The following is a 20625-nucleotide window of genomic DNA, read 5'->3' on the forward strand; positions in this document are numbered from 1 at the left end:
ACTTGGGGAAAACTGCTTTCGGGATCTGGGGTCGGGACCTGTAATGTTCACTAAGCCAGCGATCTTGCCACAGTTGTGTTTGTGCTGTGCAAATGCTGCTTTGTGTCGCTGCAGGAATTCCCTAACTTCTTCATTCTGACTAATGACTCGAGGGCCGAACCAGAAGTCTCCTACTGCGCTAATTCTATTTTCATAGTCTCCAACTGTGAGCGTGGCGGGGGCTTGTGCGGCCTTTGCCATTCTCCACACACATTTGTTTACGGGGTCGAATGATAGATTGTGGGAGCTTATAAAATCAATACCTAAAATGTGTTTGCTCTCTGGGGTAGGTCGACCAGAACTACAGGGATTTTAGTTTTAATGTTCCTTATCTGAATCACTACAGGGGCTGTGATATGTCCCTGCTGTAAAGGCCCATTAAAACCGCTGAGAGTAATGGTGTCTGTGGTGGGCCATGTGTCTCGCTGAAACATTGTGGGGGAACTTATCGTGCTACAGGACCCTCCTGTGTCCCAAAGAAATTCCACGTGGTGTCCCCGGACTGTGCCTGCCACTACCTGTCTCCCGGACTTGTCCCAAAGGGTGTCGCAGACCCAAGTTGGGGAGTCCAAACACCGTCAATCGGTGCCGTTCATATCTGCTTTATCAGAGTGGGCGCTAATACTATCAATCGGCTTTGCCCTATTCTTATTCAGGGTGCCTCTCAGTTGGTTTCGCTGCTGCATCTGGGGCGCATTGCACTCTCATGCGTAGTGTCCTAATTGTCCACAATTGTAACATTCTTGGGATTTAGGCTGCTGTGGGCTGTTTCTTCCCTCATTTGCCCATCAGGGTTCTGATGTGTCCTAACGGGATGCACATTAGCATCTGCCTGCTTTTCCTCTGCTTTACCGTAAGCTGATTTTCCCTGCATGGACTGTTCCCAAGCGCAGGACAGTCTCTTTAGTACCCAATTCTCATTGTGGGTCTCGTCTGAGGGGGTCGTAATTTGCGCAAGCTCTCTGTCCTGCTCCTGTCACGTGAGAGACTAGGATTAGAGTCCATTTGGCCATATTGCCTGGGCTCAAATGGACACGGGCTAACTCACCAAATACCGGTGTGAAATGAATCCACAAGCGTCCAGCAAACGCTGTGGGGTGCTCTGTCTTTTTCTTCCTACATTTGTTTAGGCCTTCAACGGGGTCTCCTTTCTTGCAGCTGATCGCATCGAGGATCGCTGCATGCATTTCTAGGAGGGTGCCTCCTCCTACATTTTGTGGGTCGGGAAGGGCTGCCACGACTGAGGGGTCAAGGCTCAAAATTGTGAGCTTCATGTGCTCTCTTTAATCCAGGCTGTACATGGTCACCTATTGTTTCATTGTTGCAACATAATGGTGTGGGTCTGCTGAGGGTTGGAACGGTGTTATCTTGTCACACGCGTCCCTTAATTGAGTGACGGTCAATGGTGTGGTGTACAGAAAGTCTGGGTTTCCTTTCGCTGTGGCCCTGCGCTGTGTGGTGACAGGGTTCAGAGGCTTGTGTTCTGCCTGCGCAGTCGGGGGTTGGGACGCTTTTCTCTTGTGTGGTTTGTCCTGTGTACATGTGCCATGTACATATCTATGGGCAGTTTCATTTAACTCCTGCCAATCGGGGCCATTTTCTTGGTCTAACTGGGGTCCAAACGTGCTCTGGAACTCATTTTGGACAGAAAGCAGGGATTGCAGTTCTGCAATTTGCTTCCGGCATTTTGTGTGGTCTACCGAGCTCTGCCTTTGTTCCGTCGTTGAACTGTGGAGTGCTCATAGGGCTGCTTTTAAATCATTACATTTTGTTTCTTTAATTGCTCGACTTGTTCTGTCTCTTCTCGTATCAACACCGCGCGTTGCGTGTCTTGGTAGGCCTTATCATATTGCGACTGAAAGCTGCTTAAATGGGTGAGACAAGATCGGTGTGCCCATTTGACATCCTCCATCTCGTACCAGCCTCCCCAGACAGGCGCCGGAATGTGGCGACTAGGGGCTTTTCACAGTAACTTCATTGAAGCGTACTCGTGACAATAAGCGATTTTCATTTCATTTCATCTTCTTGTCCTTCGCCGCTAACTGCTCTCTCAGTTCCCTGTTTTCTTTCTCATACTCACTCACGTCTCCCTCACTATTCTTATCTCTCTCTTCAATCTCTCTGCGGAGCATCCTCATGACCTCCTCTGTGCCTCTCAATTGTGCCAAGCAGGACATGATTGCCATCGGCTTGCGAGCTTTCCCTAAGCTCTTCTTATGGATCTCTGTCAGGTTCTCCCACCAAGTATGCCCTATACTTCGGGACCTGTTTCATTGTTCGCACAAAATTCACTCCAAAGGGGCCATCCTTTCCCTTTGAGATACTTTCTGATTTCTGTTATAATATACACATCAGTATATCATGGGGCAGTCACACACTGATTGACACACTGCAAGACCAATCAACACACACAACACAGCAGCCAATCACCAGTTAGAGCACGCTCACTATAAAGACAGAGGGGACTAGTTTTCCCACTCATTCGGGATGCAGCCTCTAAGAAGGACAGAGCTCACAGCTTGTAACACAGATCTTTACCATGTGCTGACAGTATTGACTGGTTAGGATAGGCATAGGTCTTCAGTTTAATCTAACATGGTGTCGACCCACAGTGAAAGTATGTTCAACAGTTTCTAGCTTAATAAAATAGTGTTGTAATATTTCAAGTTTTGGTAGCCTGTATGTGTTACTGCTGAGGTAAACGCAGTCTCCACAGATCCAGAATACCCAACACATCATGGTACCAGTACGTGATGTTAGAACTTATTAGACCTACCTTCAAGTGATCTGCCTTCAACCAGCATACAGCCATCCTGCAAAATGGACAGCGTCCGCCCTCCACTGCTGCTCTGCATCTCCGGTAACCTCGGGGCCAACTGGAAGATCTTAAAACAACGCTTCCAGCTTTACCTTGAAGCCACAGACCTGGAAGCTGCTTCAGGCACCAGGAAGATCGCTCCCTTCCTCTCCACGGCTGGGGACCACGCCATCCACATCTTCAACTCTCTCACTTTTGCTGATGCTGAAGACAAATCAAAATTCAAGACGGTCCTCCTCAAATTTGACAGTCACTGCGACACGGAGGTGAATGAAAGTTTCGAGCGCTATGTCTTCCAACAGCGTTTGCAGGGTAAGGATGAACCTTTCCAATCCTTTCTCACCCACCTCCGCATCATTACGCAGTCCTGTAATTACGGGTCCACCTCCGACTCCATGATACGCGACCAGATCGTTTTCGGTGTTCAGTCGGACCCCCTGCGCCAGCAGCTCCTCAAGGTTAAGCAGCTCACCCTTGTGATTGCCATCGAGACCTGCGTGCAGCATGAACATGCCACTAATCGGTATTCACACATCCAAGCGGCCGAAACGGCGCAGCAAGGTCCCCACGAGGCAGAACGGGTACAAGCAATCAAGCAGCTCCAGGGCCTCAGCCTGGATGAGGGCGGGCATTTCGCCCGCTTTTTACGGCCTCCCTTGCATGCGCGCACTGAACGAGGGGACGGCGACGCCGACGATTGCACGGCGCAAGCGCGCACCACGTACAACCGTGCCGCACATACGCGGTGGCGCAACGAGCGTACTGACACTACAACGTGCGGCAACTGTGGCTCCGCCCACTTAAAGAGGCAATGTCCTGCAAAATCCCGACGCTGCCTACAATGTGGCAAACTTGGCCACTCTGCTGCTTTATGCAGGTCTGCTCAGCCTGCCAACTCTCGTCACTCCAACCAACTACGCAGGGATGTCCGCGCCATCCAACCCACAGTTACCGAACCCGATTCTGACCTGCTGCCTGACATTGACACCGAGGACACAAAGGCGCCTTTTCGAGTCGGTATCATTACCAAACACAGGGTGCCCCCGAAGCAAAAGGTCCAGCCTCTACCGGTATACAGCATTGATCCGGACGATGAGTGGTGTGCCACCCTCACGGTCAACCGATCTCGAATCTGATTCTGCCTGAACACCGGCGCCTCCACCAATCTCATTGCGCGGTCTGATCTCCAAAGCCTCCGTGTCAAGCCAACCATCCTGCCATCAGCCTGCCAGCTGTTCGATTATAATGGCAATCCTATTGCTGCCAGTGGTTCATGCCAACTTGAAGTGGCGCACAGGTCACTTAAAGCCATCCTTCCCTTTGAAATAGTGGGATCCTCTAAAGCCTCCCTGCTTGGTGCGCAGGCATGCAAGCTGTTGAACCTGGTCCAGGGGTTTAACTCCCTGTCTCTGATTTTAGGGTGCAGCTTGATGCTATTATTAACCAATACCACAATGTTTTCGAGGGCATGGGCACGCTCCCGTGCACCTACAAGATCTTATTGAAACCGAATGCCATGCCTGTGGTGCACGCACCTCGCAGGGTCCCAGCACCCCTCAAGGACCGCCTCAAGCAGTAGCTGCAGGACCTCCAGGACCAAGGAGTAATTTACAGAGTCACGGAACCGACCGACTGGGTCAGCTCAATGGCATGCGTAAAAAAACCTTCCGGCGAACTGAGAATATGCATTGATCCCAAGGACCTCAACTGCAACATTATGAGAGAGCACTATCTCATTCCCAAGCGCAAAGAGTTCACCTGTGAGATGGCTCGCGCCAAGTTCTTTACCAAGCTAGACACCTCAAAGGGATTCTGGCAGATCCAGCTCGACGAATCCAGCAGGAAACTCTGCACTTTTAATACCCCCTTTGCGTGACAGACAAGCAATCTTAGAATAACTGATGGAGAGACTGGAACTACTGAACAGACAGGAACTCCGAAATCTGTAAGTCAAAAACTTTTGCCGCAAGGAGACAACGACGTACCCAAGGACCCCGAAGAACGCTATGTTGGAGGAGTTACAGAATGCGGAAGGGGAACTGCGGAGACATATACGGATGACATTTTGAAAGGATAAGCCCACCACTGGACAAGGGGAAAATGGGAGTAAGAGCTAGGGACGGAACTAGGTTGGGAACACTGGAGCGAAGAACTGAACAGAACCAACTCCACCTCATGCAACTAAAGGTGGTTTACAGAGCACCCCTGACAAGAACCGGAATGAGCTGGTGCTTCCCAGAGGTGGAGGATTAATGTGAGTGGTGCCAGGGAGGCCCGGCCAACCAAGCCCACGTGTTGTGGGCCTGCCCCAGACTTGTCGGGTTTTGGACAGCCTTCTTCAAGGTAATGTCCAAGGTTGTGGGGCTGAGGGTAGAGTCATGCCCGAATGTGGCAGTCTTTGGTGTATCGGACCAGCTAGAACTACATGTGGGGAAGAGGGCTGACACCCTTGCCTTTTCTTCATTGATTGTCTGCCAGAGAATCCTGCCTGGCTGGCAATCAGCAGCACTACCCACAGCTCCAGTCAGGCTGGCAGACCTATCTGAATTTCTCCAGCTGGATATGATTAGGTTCACCATCCTTCAGACAATGGCTTCCACAAAGCGTGGGGGCCATTCACCAACTTTTCCAAGACCTGTTCAGAGCCAGCAATCAACAGAGTGGGGGAGGGGGGGAAGCACGGCGGCCACCGGGACCAGACAGAAATGGGGGGGGGGGGGGGGTTAACAGGGTAAGACACCCGAGTAAACAGCATGGGGGAGGCCAGAAACCGTCAAAAGCAGGCGAATGGGACAGGAAGGGACGGCGATGGGCAAACGACTGGGACGGGGTGGGGGAGGGCACTGGCCACATATATACACCAACCACCCACGGTGAAGGGCCAAAGGGAGGGGGAAGGAGGGCGCTGCCCACATATATACACCAAACAACCACCCACGGTGAAGGGCCAAGGAAAGGACCCTGAAACAGCAAAGGAAAGGAGTGGAGGGAGGGGTGCCGGAAAGGAACAACATGCATGTAAACTGCAACTGTCTTATCTATCCTGAACGAATGTACAGTGTAAAAATGCAAATTTTAAAATAAAAATATAATTTTTAAAAACGACTGCGTCCCACTGCTGAGCTCCTAGGTCCCTTCACAGGACAGTTCAGCATGGGGTCAATCACGCCTCAGTCTCCGAACAGCCTGATAACAGGAAGGCGCCACTACGCCCCGCGCTGCCTGGCCACACCCGCCTTCCCGGCAGGTTGCGCTGATGGTGACGTCAGCAAAGGAAGGCCGAGTGCGGCATGACGTCAGGGGGTGGAGGAGGCGGAGCTTGACTCCGTGCGACGTGTTGACGTCTTTCCGGGCCAGCCACTTTAAATAGGGCAGACACGGAGCAGTCGCTCTCTTTCTTTTCCGTCGCCGCTATGGGTCGCATGCACGCTGCAGGGTAAGGGCCACGGATACAGGCGGTCGGCTAGGCTAGGCCCCACTCGATTTCTAGGCGGCGCCTGGCACCGACCGCCGTGTAGCACAGACGGAGTTGGGCTCGCATCGCTCAGCCGTTTTGGGTTAGTCCGCATGGAAGCAGCAATGGCGCAGATCGGGCGGGCGGTGTAGCTCCCGGGCTGGAGTCATCACCCCCGCCCCAACCCATTTCACCCGGGGCAGCTGAGCATCGTCCGTCCGAAGGCCGCATCCGCGTCTCCCGCTAACTGAAACCACGTTGGCGCAAGGCCTCGGGCCGGGACCGCTGCAACACGCGGTCCCGCAACTGAATTTATGCCCCACCTCCCAGCATGTGCTCCACGCAGCTCCGCTGGAAATGGCTCCTCTCGGCCCATTTGCTGCTAATGCAGAAGCGGTGGATGCTCGATGCCTTAAATAAACGACACTGGGATTAGTCATTTTCTGTTCCAACTAAATTCTTGCAGTGAGCCGAACGTTATCGTGATATTAGATTCAGCTACTGATTATGTTTCTATTTTGCTTCTTTGCAGCAAGGGCTTGTCCCAGTCAGCTTTACCCTACCGACGCAGTGTGCCCACAGTAAGTCAATTGATTTTCTCCTTCAGTAACAGTAGTTGGTAACTTGGTTTTACAAAAGGGGAGTGCTGTTTGACAAAGGTTTTTAAAGGATGTAGTCGATAGATGTAGGATAGTTAAAATAGTGTGCCAGCCAAATGTTTGGTACACGAGATAAGGGCCCAAAGGGTTGGTGACGATATTGAATCCTACAGTGCAGGAGGAGGCCATTTGGCCCATCAAGTGTGCACCAGCTCTTTGAAAGAGCATCTTACTGAATCCCATTCTCCACCCTATCCTGGTAACTGCACCCAACCTTTTGGACATTAAGGGGCAATTTGTCGTGGACAATCCATTGGGAGAATGTACAAACTCCACAGTCACCAATTGATCCTGGGTTGCTGGCACTGTGGGACAGCAGTGCCAACTGCTGTGCTGCCATATTAGCATTGAGTGACAGAGAAGGGTCCAAGTGGACCTGTGTTGCGTGACAGACAAGGGATCGAGTTTGTTTTAAATTTGGCGTACCCGATTCATTTTTCCAATTAAGGGGCAATCCACCTACCCTGCACATCTTTGGGTTGTGGGAGTGAAGCCTGTGCAAACATTGGGCGAATGTACAAATTCCAAATGGACAGTGACTCAGGGCCTGGATCGAACCTGGGACCTCGGTGCTGTGTGGCAGCAATGCTAACCACTGCTGCCTGAGGAATCCAATTATGTCAAGTCAGCATTTAGTGGGTAGTTCTTGAAGGGACATTGACCAATCTGATTTCTGTCCTGCTGACCTTATTTCCTTTTTTAAAATTTAGGGGTGTTCAATATCTGCAACCTGTCAAATCCACAGTGTTTTTGATATTTTCATTCATGCTGGTTATGGTTGTTTAAATTTACTAATTTTTCAAGGAGTGTAATTGGGCTTGCATTATTTCTTGCATGGTTTTGTCATGTGAATGAAATGTAAGAATAGCTTAAATTGGAAAATCGTCACTTTAATTCTGCATTTAATTATATCTACTTTTCCCCCCTCCCTAGTGGCTCAAGCTAACATCAGATGATATGAAAGAACAGATTTACAAACTGGCAAAGATGGGCATCACCCCATCACAGAGCGGTGAGCGTACAATTTTAAACAGTGGCATAGAACCTGCAGCACCCACGCAGGTCAAGATCTCTTAATACAAAAGCAAAATACTTCAGACCGGAAGGAAAGACATGATGCAGGAACTATCAGGTCAGGAGAAACACAAATCTGAAGGGCCACAACCTGAAATGTTAACTTTGCTTTCCCCCCACATTTTTAAGGTGTTTTTTCTGTTTTTAAAAAATACACATAGGACTTTGACTTTATAAATGGAAGCGAGTGCATAAACAAAGTTATGCTCAGCTTCTTGTAAATCGCTGGTTATGCAGAACAGAAATCTGATTGGTCAGTGTCCCTTCAGAACTATCCACTAAATGCTGGTTGAGTTGGTGTTTTGTTCATTTCTGTTTCTTTCTTTAGAAAGAATGTCACTGCCTTTGAGGGTGTAAAGGAGATTTCCTAAAATGGTGCCAGGTTTCAGTGAGACTACAGAAGTTGAGATTTTCTTAAAGCAGAGAAGATATTAATGGAGAGATTTTGATAAGCGGACATAGGGAGAAATCTCTGGGCTGCTGGCTGAGTTGAGGACCAGAGAATGTGCATTTAAGTGAGCAATGCATTTCAGAAAGGAGTTGGCAAATGCTCAATGAAAAATTGCAGGATATTAAAAATTGCAGGGATATTAAAAGAACAAAGTGGCATGTCCCTTGATTTAGCTATACAGTGCAATAAATTAGTTAATCAGCTGAAATGCTGGTTGTGCCGTTTAATCCAGTTTCCAGTAAAGGACCACAAGGAGTAAAATTTACTATTGTGTTGTCTGAGGAGCTTTCAAACTTTCCTGTTCAGAATGTGTGAACCTGAAACCTAAGGACCCTTTAAGAACCCCACACACCCTGGACATACTCTCTTCCACCTCCTTCCGTCAGGAAAAAGATACCAAAGTTTGAGGTCATGCACCAACCAACCCGAGGACAGCCTCTTCCCTACTGCCATCAGACTTTTGAATGGACCTACCTCGTATTAAGTTGATCTTTTCTCTACACCTTGCTGTAACTGTAACATATTCTGCAGTCTCTCCTTCCTTATGTACGGTATGCATTTTGTACAGCATGCAAGAAACAATACTTTTCACTATATACTAATGTGACAATAAATCAAATCAAACCTTGAAACCCATGACTTCTTGCTGTCAGTTCTGCCAAGAGTATGATGCTCATTGTTTCTTATTTCAGTGGTACACTATACTGTGTGTCAGTCCCTCAAGGGTTTATTGTTTTTTTGCCAATTTTCTCTTCCCTTCCTGTGGAAATGTTTGCTAGCTGGGATCATTTTGCAACTTTCCTCCGATTGCTAACCCACTGAACTATAGTGTGGGCAGGTTATTAGATCAGCTAATATTGATTTTAGACTGTAAATTTCAAATGATTACTTAGTGGCGAATTTAAAGCTGTATCGCTTAAAACGGGTTTTGGTTGTGTACGTAAATACTTTCTGTGCACCTTGATGTAGTTTCATGGAGCATTGTTGTACCGTTTCAAAGTTTTTATTCTTTTGGCTGTGGTTTAGTGATTTGTTCACAATGATGCATGTTTTTCCAACCATTCGCAGTTTCCCCCAGAATGGCCTGGTCCACATGTTGGTTTGACCTTCCTTGGATGTCTGAGTGAGCATTTGAGTTACTGGCCACAGTTTTGTCAGGAATGAGAATATATATTCTGGAGTTTTGGAATTGCTATTCTAGATAAATTGTGAAGGTTTGTCTTTCAACTTGAAATTGGGTAAATCAGAATTCTAAAACCAGTCTTTCCGGTGTGATCCTTAGGGATTCCCATGGTGTTGCCCAGGTGCGTTTTGTTACTGGGAACAAGATTCTCAGGATTCTGAAGTCAAAGGGACTTGCTCCACACCTTCCAGAAGATTTCTATCACTTGATCAAGACTGCCGTGGCTGTCCGAAAACAAGGAGAGGAACAGGATGGTTAGTATGATGTTCAGAATCTAGTTGCACTTCATTCAACACTTGGTTTTTAATACTTTTTTTTACAGCAAGTCTGTCAGCGTAACAATGGAAGCTCTCGTCAATTTGATTTTTGTTGATTGTAGTTGGGGAGAGTGACTCTTCAACAGCGCACCCTCTGCAGAAGCGTTGGTACTGGCAGATGTTGTTCTGTGGATTTCAGAAGTTGCTGTATGTTTCAGTGAAGGAATGATGGCCAACACTGAGTCTCAATTGTGTTCAATGTAAAGTCTGACATGATTTTTGTGGCCATCTGATGGAAAGTGGATGTAAACTTCCGAGTCTTGTTGCAAATTGTTTGATTATGGCAGAATCTGGGCCAGAAAGGCAGTTTAAGAGTAATTGTGTTTACTGGGTGCATGTTGGAGTAAGATTGGCATGGTTATGCTTTATTAAACCAAGTTTTACATTTCAAGCTTATACTGTGAAGCATTGAAGTTGAATTTTATTTAATTCGAATGCATTCTTAAAGTTGCAAGTCAAGTTTTGGTGATAAAGATCAGCTTCCATTTTCTTTAATGGGATTTGTGTGTATTTAGCTCACAATGATGAACGTTTTATCCACCATTCGCAGTTTCCTCCAGAAAGGGGTTTCTCCCTAATGTTGGTAAATCCTTCCTTGGATGTCTGAGTGAGCTATTTTTGATGTCTGTTTCAGGAACCTATGGTGGTTCAAGCAGCCGGTAATTAAGGGGTTGCCTGTTAAACCGTGTATATAAATGGTTCACGTTCAGTCTGGACAATGTCATATTTACATTGCAGGATAAAGATGCCAAATTCCGTTTGATTCTTATTGAAAGCAGAATCCACAGGCTGGCTCGTTACTACAAGTCCAAGAGGGTGCTTCCACCCAACTGGAAATAGTGAGTATTTAATGTATACTCTGTATTATGTGACACTACTAACCAAATTGAGCTTGTTAAAATGGACTGGCCTGCAATATGTGCTTTTGTGTTTAGCTCACAATGATGACTGTTTTGTCCAACCATTCGCAGTTTCTTCCAGAAAGAGATTTACTCTTCATGTTGGCAAACCCTTCCTTGGATGTCTGAGTGAACTACACAGTGAGATGAGGCCAAGAGTGGAAGTTATTTTTTTTATTTTTTAAAATTTAGAGTACCCAATTATTTTTTCCAATTTACGGGCAATTTAGCGTGGCCAATCCACCTAACCTGCACATCTTTGGGTTGTGGGGGCGAAACCCACACAGACATGGGGAGAACATGCAAACTCCAAGAGTGGAAGTTATTAAATACCAAATATAGAAAATGGAAGGATGGATTTAAAAAAAAAAAATTTAATTAGGTAAGCAAAAGAAAGCCATTAGTAAAATCAATGAACACCCATGGGTGTTTTAAAATATGTAAAGAGCAAGGGGAAAGAGTGGGATCAAGTTGGGCAGCACGGTAGCATTGTGGATAGCACAATTGCTTCACAGCTCCAGGGTCCCAGGTTCGATTCCCAGCTTGGGTCACTGTGCGGAGTCTGCACATACTCCCTGTGTGTGTGGGTTTCCTCTGGGTGCTCTGGCTTCCTCCCACAGTCCAAAGATGTGCAGGTTAGGTGGATTGGCCATGATAAATTGCCCTTGGTGTCCAAAATTGCCCTTAGTGTTGGGTGGGGTTACTAGGTTATGGGGATAGGGTGGAGGTGTTGACCTCTGGTAGGGTGTTCTTTCCAAGAGCCGGTGCAGACTCGAAGTGCCGAGTGGCCGCCTCCAGCACTGTAAATTCTATTCTATGATCAAGTTAGTCGACAAAATAACTCGTGAAGGCAGAATGTTCCTATTTGCATTTATGTTTGCAGAGGAGTACAATGAAGCAGATGTCATAGAATCTCTACAGTGCAGGAGGCGGCCAGTCAGCCCATTGAGCCTGCACTGGCACTCGGAAGGAGCCCTACCAAGGCCCACTTCTCTATCCCTGTAACCCCACCTAAACTTTGGATATTAAAGGCCAATTTTGTATGGCCAATCCACCTAACCTGCACATCTTTGGACTGGGGGAGGAAACTCTTGACTAGCTGGTGGAAACCCACACAGGCACAAGGAGACCGTGCAAACTCCACAGACAGCCACCCAAGGCTGGAATTGAACACAGGTCCCTGGCGCTGTGCAGCAGCATTGCTAACTCCTGTGCCATTAAAATGCTTTTGAGCTGGAAGTTTGTAGTTTGCAGGTGTGAAATATATTGATACACATAGTAAGAAGTCTTACCACACCAACCAAGAACAAAGAAAAGTACAGCCCAGGAACAGGCCCTTCGGCCCTTCAATCCTGCGCCAACCATGCTGCCTGTCTAAACTAAAATCTTCTACACTTCTGGGGTCCACATCCCTCTATTCCCATCCTATTCATGTATTTGTTAAGATGCCCCTTAAACACGAGTCCAACAGGTTTATTTGGAATCACCAACTTTCAGAGTGCAGCGCCTTCAAAGACTCACCTGATGAAGGCTAGTGATTCCAAAATCAACCTGCTGGACTTCAACCTGGTGGACTTCTAACTGTTCCCACTCCAGTCCAATGCCAGCATCTCCACATCATGGATAAACATAGTGAGTTAGGTGTCAATTAAGGCTTTTCACATACTTGAACATGGGTAAGTTAGAGGGCCCAGGTGAGATGTAACCCAGGTTGCTCTGGGAAGGAATAGTCATAGCTCTGGCCATCAGCCCTCTCTGGCTCAGACCTAGTACTAGAGGACTGCTAACATTGTGTGTGGAAAAGGCTATCCCAAAAAGCTAAAGGCCGGTCAGCCTGACTTGACATTGATAAATATATTGGAAAAATTCTTGAAGGCGGTATAAATTGACATTTAGAGATGCAGATTAATCATGCATGTTATGGTTTTAAAGAAAAGTGCCTAATTTATCAGGCGTTATGGGGGGGAATGCAAGAGCATGGGAATGAGAAAATATCAGCCATGATTGAATGGCAGAGCAGACTTGATGGGTCAAGTTGCCTAATTCTGCTCCTATGTCTTATGGTGTTGCTTGAATATTTTGAGGAAGTTTCATGTGGCCTACATGCATTTTAAAAGTGTTTGTTCAGTGGCAAGAAGCAAAGGTTTATGGCCGGCTAGTGATTTTGTTTGCAAAACTATTTCCAGTGGAGTTCCTGCTAGGCCATGCACTATGAATGACAGGATTCTGATGTGTGGCGGAACAACAGGGCTGTGGGCGCATGTCTGCAGATCCTTGAAGGTAACTGGTATATCAGTTGGCCGAGAAGGCAACTGAGATATTTCCTTCATGAGGCTTGGAATATATAAAACCAAGGGAGGTTATCCTAAATTACATGAAACACTAGATCAAAGAGCAAATTCTTTTTTTTTTTTAATTTTTATTGAAAAATTGAATTTATACAACAATAACGCACCATAGTAAAATACTAAACAACAATAATATTAACAATCATAAACATTCACCCCACCCCCATGCACAACACAGCATTTTAACAACAACGCAAATTAACACAATATAAAGTTACAGAATAGACCCTACAATATGGAACCCCCCCCTCCAGGGTTGCTGCTGCTATTGACCAAGATACCTATCTTTGTGCCAGGAAGTCCAGAAAAGGCTGCCATCGTTTATAGAACCCTTGTATTGTTCCTCTCAGGGCAAATTTGACCCTTTCCAGTTTTATAAATCCCGCCATGTCACTGATCCAGGTCTCCACACTTGGGGGTAGAAAACATTTGAATGTACACTTGAGGCACTTGGGCGGCACGGTAGCACAGTGGTTAGCATAATTGCTTCACAGCTCCAGGGTCCCAGGTTCGATTCCCTGTTTGCGTCATTATCTGTGCGGAGTCTGCACGTTCTCCCCGGGTCTTCATGGGTTTCCTCAGGATGCTCCAGTTTCCTCCCACAGTCCAAAGATGTGCACGTTTGCTGGATTGACCAAGCTAAATTGCCCTTAGTCTCCAAAAGGGTAGGTGGAGGGGAGGGCAGGATGCCCTTTCCAAGGGCTGGTGCAGACTCGATGGGCAGAATGGCCTCCTGCACTGTTAAATTCTATGCCACAACCTACATGGCTTTAGACCAAGAATTGGAAGGTAGATTAAACTCAACTGTTTTCTCTGCTAGTGTGCATTTATGTCTGATGATAAGCAGGGAAAGAACTTTGCATCTCTTGGATGAGTTTTTGACATTTTTAGTTATGCACTGGCTTAATGCTGTATTTTTTTCTCTTCACAGTGAATCCTCCACAGCTTCAGCACTGGTGGCCCAAAAAGCTTCTTTATTGAAATAAAAGCAACCTGCTTGCAGATGCCAGAAATCTGGGGGTGAAAGTGCTGAATAACTAAGCTGGTGTGGCAGAATCTGCAGAGTGGAATAGTTAATGTATCAAGTGGGGTTTTGACACTTTTACTGATTCTCTTGCCACGGATGTTACCAGGCCTACTGTGTTTTTCTATTGTTTTTATTTCCGGCTTCTTCATTTGGACTTTTGGACCTGAAAAATAAAATGCTTATGTTATTACCGTTAGTCTGTCTTTTTTAAATTCAATTTGGACTTCTGTTGTAAACAGCCTTGAAGTGATTGAAAATACACTGATTGCAGAATTTAAGTTTGGCATGGTTGAGTCATTGTCACATGCACTGAAGTACAGTGAAAAGTATTTTTCTGTGGCTGAGGGAACGTACAGTATGTACATAGTAGCCTAAAAGAATAATCAACAGTACATTGACAAATAGTACATTGACAAACAGTGATTGGTTACAGTGTGGAACAAGGGGCCAAACAAAGCAAATACATGAGCAAGAGCAACATATGTCATGAATAGTGTCCTTACAGGGAGCAGATCAGTCCGAGAGATTTGTTGAGTTTTGTAGCTGTGGGGAAGAAGCTATTACTATGTCTGGATGTGCAGATCTTCAGACTTCTGTATTTTCTACATGATGGAAGGGTCTGGAAGAAGGCAAAGCCTGGGTGGGAGGGGGTCTCTGATAATGCTGTCTGCCTTCCTGAGGTAGTGGGAGGTGTATACAGAATCAAAGGGAGGGTGGTAAGCTTGTGCGAGTTCACCATACTCTGCAGTTTCTTGCAATATTGGACTGAGCAGTTGCTATATCAAGCTGTGATGCAGCTGGATATGATGCTCTTGCACATCTCTAGAAGTTTGAGTCTTGCTTTGATATTCCTTACAATATTCCATTTGCTTTTATGGCCTTTTTTACACAGTTCAAAATTCTAGATACTCCCAGCATATGTGATGTATCTTGGATCTGAGTACATGAAATCAAGGCACTAACCCAAACATTTTAAAATTCTGTAGACCTGATTAAATGATGTAAATACAGTCCTGGGGACAATGTAAAATGGTAATTCTGAGGATGGGACATAAATATGCCCCTGGGTTTGGCGGTATTTCTATTTTTTTAGCACATTATCACTTGACTGACAAAGTTCTGTTGCTCATTGCATTTTTCTCCACAACACATTTCATCTCAATTATCATTGCCACTAAGACCTATGGCAATTCTGTTCCAAGATCTCTGCCCTGGACCTGTGAATGCGTTTGTCGCATTTTTACCTTCCAGACATTGTTACATTCCTACTTCTGCTTTTTTTGTGTTTGGGGGGGGGGGGGGGGGGTTGGCAGCTGCGCGATACTTGATATTTCCTGTGCTAATCTTTCAAATGGACAACATTTCAGTGAGACTGGGTTCCAAGTTGCATGTATGCAAAACTTTAGGTTAGAATTTCACAAAACAGGTTACACATGTCGGAGGTTAAGTCTAATTATTATTCAGCCTCTAATTTGACAGGAGCAGCAATAATGCTTTGACAAACAAGGGAGTAGTTAATTTTTCCATTCACAGTTTTGGTGGTATATAGAAACAGCACAAATGAGTTTTAAGAATTAGGAAATATTGATGGGTGTAATAAACATGCAGGGTGCGACCATGGGCGGGATTCACCATTCCCCAACACTGCTATCGTAACAGGCGATCGGGCGGACAACCCCTTTGATGCTGAAATTGGGGGTGGTGCCTGTTTGACACAGAATTTCTACACACCGCACGACCTTAGTGCATCTCGGAAGGCCTGCCCCCCCCCCCCCCCCCCCATGGGCCACGGTCTCAGGACCCTGGCGTGGTGGTTGCAGACTGGTCACTGCTGCCACAGTTGGGTGGGAGCCATGCTGCTTCCACAAGGGCTTTGGGGGGGAGGGGGGGAACAGTTGCAGGTCGTCGCTGTGCACATCTGCAGCCAGGGACCCGTACGTTTATATCGTGGGAGCTGTGAATTTTATGTGTGGCTGCCAGCCCCTCACCGGTCCCAGGATCAGTGAGGGTGGGCGGCGCTGATTTTCTTTCATGTAAAACGCCACAGATCCTCCGCACTAGGCTCACACACATTGAATCCAGCCCCATGTATTTTAACATTGTCTGTGCCACTGCTCTATTTTGCAGCATGTAAAGAGGCCCTTTGGCTAATCCTATCTGTGCTGTTCTCTTGCAATCACTGATTCGTTTGATTTTATTCCTCAAATTTGAAGCAGTGCAAGTGAAAACTCTTTCACTTTGAAATTTGCACAATTCATTAAAGTCAGAAGTTAATCTTTATTGTAACATGTAGGCTTACATTAACAGTGCAATGAAATTACTGTGAAAAGATGCTAGTCGCCTGTTCGGGTACACTGAGGGAGACTTCAGAATGTAAAAATTACCTAACAAGCATTTCTTTTGGGACTGGTGGGCGGAAACCCACGCTGATACACTGAGAACTTGCAGACTCTGCACAGACTGATTGAACCCAGGACCCTGGTGCTGTGAAGCAACAGTGCTAACCACTGTGCTACAGTGCCGTCGGCACATGAACCCAGAAAATTTAACTTTTGTGTTAATTGGTCATTAAACCAGTACTATGTAATCAGTTTATGGCTTGTTAATCTAAATAATAGATTGCAAAACACTTGTTTTAAACCTGTGACGTACGTGGAGATGGAATGGCAGGGAGCGGCCCTGCCAGCTCAATGGTCGACGGACCAACTGGTAAGCTTCTTAAACGAGAAATTCATCCAGCAACGGCAGGAGAGTCTGGAAGACCTGACCTGGGCGGTGGATTTGATCAGGGCGGTGGCTGACCGCATGGAAACAAACCTGGCAGCCCAGGGTCAGTGTAGCCATCTAAGATGGACACTGGCCTACAAAATGGAGAACTGCTAAGACTGCAGGGAAAAACAGTCATAGTGAGGACAAACAGCTTGCAGAAGACTGTTTTGCATTTTGCACGTACAGAAACCAGTTTCAAGCCAGGTGCAGAGTTCCAGCCAAAGGTGCAAATGGGAAACAGATCTGCATAGTAATGAGGTGATCCAGATCCAGACCCCGGACAATAGAAACATTTAACTATCGATGGATACTTTTCCATAGACACCCAGACAAAATGGCGCCAATGCAACCAACATAAAGAGCCGTAGGGACCGCCCCACCCATCGAGGAATGACCCTAGGATTGGGGAGTTTGAAAGATATCGATTGGGAAAGACCCAATCGATGAGGGAGCCGCCCCAATGGGGCCTGAACCTCCTGGGACCTATAAGAGTAGGTCCCGCACATGGTTCGGTCTGTTTTGCTCCGGCCCAGATCTGCTGTTGCTCCCAGATCTGTTTGCTCCAACTGTTGCTTCCAGACTCCGGCCCAGATCTGTTCCATCGTATCCTGACTCCAGTTTCATCACCGGCCGTTGAGCATCAGCCATCAAACTGTAAGTGCCAACACAACGATCGCTACATGATCCAGACCTTGCTAGCCCTTGACAACTTTGCCAATCAGAAAGTTACAGACCAAGAACGGGACAAATGCCTTGCTCCCTGACCTTGCCTGTTCCTGACTAGATAAGTATTTAGTTGTTTAGTATTAGAAGTAAGTTAGTCTCTTTAGCGTATGCATGTGTATTTATTATATTTGCTATAATAAACACCAATCGTTTGGACTTACTAATCGGTGTATGGATTTATTACTTTGAACCTGACCTTGATATACTTGTGACGGTGTCTCAATGCGGCACCTGGCGACTCCGAGCATAATTACACATACAGAGCCATAGTAGTGTTAAGCACACGGCCTTTAAACGGAGGTGTGTTAATCACGAGGGTAACACGAGGAGCAGTTTACCCCAATGGCAGTGGAGCTGGGGCTGAGAACCGATCACGCAGGCAGAATATGAGGATAGTGCACCTGCCGAAGGAGCCAGTGCTGGTGCATTCATGGGGAGGATGCTGGAGAGGGAGCATTTGCACGGTCGTTGGATGTGGATCGAGCACATATGGCGATAATGAGGAAGGCCCAGGGGAACGAGCCGCCGAGGGCGATGGTGGCGCGGCTGCACCAGTTCCTAGACATGGAGTGACACAGACGAGGCGCTACACCTGGGAGGACAGTCAAATTCAAGTGTACCAGGACCTGGGTGCAGAGCTGACCAAGAGAAGAACGAGCTTCAACAAAGTCAAGGCAGCCCTCTACAAAAAGGGGGTGACGTTGGGGCTGCTATACCCGGCACGTCAGTGGGTGACCTATGAAGGCCTGGAATTATACTTTGTCTCGGTGGAGGAGGCGGTAGAATTCGTCAGAGACAATGGACCGGAAGGAGGAGGTGGACGTTGAACTTTGGTGGAGATGGTGTGCCATTGCGGTTAACTTATGTTTGGGGCCATTTTTTTCTTTTTCTTCTTCAGGTTTGTTCTTTGTCAGGGTAGTGCAGTGGTTAGCACTGAGACTACGGTGCTGAGGACCCGGGTACGAATCCCGGCCTTGGGTCACTGTGTGGCGTTTGCACATTCTCCCCGTGTCTGAATGGTTTTCACCCCCACAACCCAAAGATGTGCAGGTTAGGTGGATTGGCCACACTAAATTGCCCCTTAATTGGGAAAAAAAAATAATTGGGTACTCTAAATTTATTTTTTAAAAGGTTTGTTCTTTGTCCTTTGTTAAGGGACAGGGAGGGGCTGTTTTTAGTTTGCACAAAGGGGAGGGAAATCAGTAGGGGGTAGGATGCTAGGCGCCATGGGTGGGGGCCGCTAATCTAGCTGGGCGGGCTAGTTCACAGAAGCGCAATGGGGGGTGAGTGGAAGGTCAGTGGGGGGATGGGGGCAGGGATTGTTGCTGTGCATTCTGTGGGGGGGGGGAAGTACTGCTGACAGGGGAGGGTATTTAAAGCACGAAGGGAGGAGGATAGGTGATGGTGGGCGCCCAAGGGTGGGCCTGGAGTGGTGCAGGACACGGCCAAAGACTGGCCCTTGAGAGGCTGTGGTTGACCGGCGGTGGGGGGGTGGGGGGGGGGGGGGGTAGGGTGTCCCCTGACCAAGATGGTCAGGTGGAACGTGTGAGGATTGAATGGACCAGTCAAGAGGGCCCGTGTGTATGCACACTTAAAGCAATTGAAGGTGGATGTGGCCATGCTCCAAGAGACGCACCTGAAGGTGGGGGACCAGATCAGGCTGAGGAAGTGATGGGTTGGGCAAGTGTTTCATTCAGGGTTGGATTTCAAAACGAAGGGGGTGACGATTTTGGTCAATAAACGGGTGGCGTTTGAGGTGGGAAATATAGTGGCTCTTGGGGGAGGTACGTTATGGTAAGCGGGAAATTGGAGGGGATGCAGGTGGTGTTAATAAACATCTATGCCCCAAACTGGGACGACATGGAATTTATGAGGCGGGTGCCGGGGAAGATTCCGTACCTGGACTCTCATTGGCTGATTATGGGGGGCACACTTTAATACGGTCCTGGATACGAGACTGGACTAGTTGAGCTCGAGGTCAGGGAGGGTGTCGGCTACAGCTAAGGAGCTTCGGGGGTTCATGGAGCGTATGGGGGTGGGTGGGTGGCTCCATGAAGATTTGGGAGGCTGAGGGTGAAATAATTTTTGTTTTACTCCCATGTGCACAAGGTGTACTCCCATATAGATTTTTTCATGGTGGATAAGATGTTGGCGGGGATGGTGAATGATGAGTCTTCGGCAATAGTGGTGTCAGGCCATGCCCCCCACTGGGTGGATTTATGAGTGAGCGGGGTGGGGGGCGGTCAGTGCCCACAATGAAGGCTGGATAGCGGAGGAAGAGGTGTCTGAGCGGGTGAGGAAGGCCATCCGGGGGTATGTTGAGATTAATGACACGGGGAGGTTTCGGCAGGTACGGTCTTGGGGGGAAAAAAAAGGAAAGGGTGTGGACATTAGGAAAATAAGGGACAGGAAAAAAAATCAGGCACAAGGAATGGCAGAAGTTGAGATAAATAGAGAAACGGGCACAGGGGAGGCAAAGAAAATAATAAAGCAATGTGGAGAAATGATTATCCACAGGCAGTGATAGAAATGGAAGTAGGGAAGGGTGATACCATGAGGGATTATAAACATGAGGATGACAATTTAAAAATGATGCCATTTGGTGGTCAATACTGTAGCCACCTGGGGTGTCCTCTGCCCAACACTAAATGGAAGATTGCAAAGAATGCAGGGAAAATGGACATGTTGGAAAGCAAGCAGCTTGCAAGGCGATTGTGTATTGGGACGACTGCAGAAACCGGTTTTGACTGCTGCAGAGACCAGACAGCACTGTGAAAGAAAATCCGTTAACATATTAATGAGGCAATACCGGGCGAGTCCCAGATACAATGGACACAAGTTAAGCACAAATTGATACATTC

At 47.2% G+C, this 20625-nt stretch overlaps 3 non-coding genes and 1 pseudogene across 3 annotated transcripts; all 4 read left to right on the forward strand.

Annotated features, from left to right (window-relative positions):
- The first annotated feature begins 6217 nt into the window (after positions 1–6217).
- On the forward strand, positions 6218–14465 carry LOC119971849 (annotated as a pseudogene).
- On the forward strand, positions 9530–9622 carry LOC119972055. Its single transcript, XR_005461984.1, has one exon. It is a non-coding gene; the product is annotated as a small nucleolar RNA SNORD14 (small nucleolar RNA).
- On the forward strand, positions 10512–10606 carry LOC119972052. The gene has a single exon (XR_005461982.1). It is a non-coding gene; the product is annotated as a small nucleolar RNA SNORD14 (small nucleolar RNA).
- LOC119972057 lies at positions 10932–11027 on the forward strand. Its single transcript, XR_005461986.1, has one exon. It is a non-coding gene; the product is annotated as a small nucleolar RNA SNORD14 (small nucleolar RNA).
- Positions 14466–20625: the final 6160 nt, after the last annotated feature.

This window comes from Scyliorhinus canicula, chromosome 9 (genome assembly GCF_902713615.1).
Source record: "Scyliorhinus canicula chromosome 9, sScyCan1.1, whole genome shotgun sequence".
In the NCBI taxonomy this organism is placed as follows: Eukaryota; Metazoa; Chordata; class Chondrichthyes; order Carcharhiniformes; family Scyliorhinidae; genus Scyliorhinus; species Scyliorhinus canicula.